Here is a 1,680-nt window from a genome sequence, read left to right as displayed (position 1 = left end):
ACAAGGGGATATTCTGTAGGACTTAAACCCATGGAGCACAGATAGCACGGACCATCGGTTGTCAGTCACAGTGTTGGAGGAATGGAATGATTTTCATACACCAAGGTGGGCGTGTAAGTACCCTCATTCATCCACAATTTGTCGTATTTGCCTCAGTTTTACGTATTTTCGATCAATTTCCGTAATTTTAACAGGTTTCCAGTAATTTAAACCTATTTCATCCAGTTACACGTGTTCATACGTACATATATACATACATACATATACATTGAAGAGGCGCTGAAAAAAGTAAGGGAAAATTCACAGACAGGTGTAGTAATTCATGGCCAACGAATAGATATGATAAGATATGCCGATGATATAGCTGTCCTGGCTGAAAGTGAAGAAGATCTTGTAGTCCTACTGAATAGAATGGATAAAGTTATGGGTGAAGAATATAATATGAGAATTAATAAAGCAAAAAAAAAGTAATGGCATGCGACAAAGAAGATCAAGTGAAAGTCCAAGTTCATGTAGGAAATGAACTGCTTGAACAAGTTGATAAATTACTTACATAAATTATTATTATTACTTATTATTATTACTTATATTAATATAAATTACTTATCTGGGCAGTAATATTACCAGGGATGGGAGGAGCAAGGCAGAAGTGAGAAGTAGAATAGCTCAAGCAAAGGCTGCTTTTAACAAGAAGAAAAACATATTAACATCTAAGAGCATCAGCCTTGAAATCAGGAAAAGATTTTTGAAATCATATGTGTGGAGTGTGGCATGCTATGGGTGTGAAACATGGACTCTCGGGACAGAGGAAGACCAGAAGCTAAATTCTTTTGAAATGTGGTGCTATAGACGCATGCTCAAAATAAAATGGATCGACAAGGTCACAAACGAAGTGGTTCTGGAAAGAGCAGGTGAGAAGAGAAGCTTCTGGAGTTTCATTGTTAAAAGAAGAGTGCAATTTACAGGCCATCTATTAAGACATAAAGGACTCCTGAACACAATCATAGAGGTATATGTCGAGGGAAAAAGACGAAGAGGAAGACCACGACTGAGGTACATGGATCAAATCGTGAAAGATGTGGGATGTAACACCTATAAAGACATTAAGATAAAAACTGAAAGACGCACAGAATGGAGACAAGCTGCCATTGTAGCTGTTGCAAACCAATCCTTGGATTGACCACTACAGAAGAAGAAGAAACACGTGTTCCAAACCATCACTCTCAACGACTTGTCACGTCAACAAAACATCTCATCGCATATATCTCGTGATGCTATCAGCCAATGACATTACAGCATGATTCACAATTTCGGTATCATTGCTAAACCACCCCCACCATACTTTGCGAGTGCTGTATACTTGTGGACGCATCGCAAATCCTGTTGCACTGCACACACCCCATGACGCAGATCCTGATTCTTAGTGTAGGAAATAGCCATCAGGCAGAGAGGAGATGCAAAAACTACATTCCTTAGCTGAAACACTTTATAAATATGGTAAGATTTATTTATGATTTGCCATCTGCACCTGCGTGGATGGGAGTCACAAAGCATTGTCACATTCGTGGGATAAAGTTGGAAATACAAAGATCTAGCACTTTGTCCTCTATTTTGAAATGAGCTATCCCTTCATTGAACCTATCAGCTAACGACCCTGAACGAAACTCTAGGTGGCATCTC

Source organism: Schistocerca serialis, chromosome 8 (genome assembly GCF_023864345.2).
Source record: "Schistocerca serialis cubense isolate TAMUIC-IGC-003099 chromosome 8, iqSchSeri2.2, whole genome shotgun sequence".
NCBI classification, from domain to species: domain Eukaryota; kingdom Metazoa; phylum Arthropoda; class Insecta; order Orthoptera; family Acrididae; genus Schistocerca; species Schistocerca serialis.
This window is presented reverse-complemented; position numbering follows the sequence as displayed.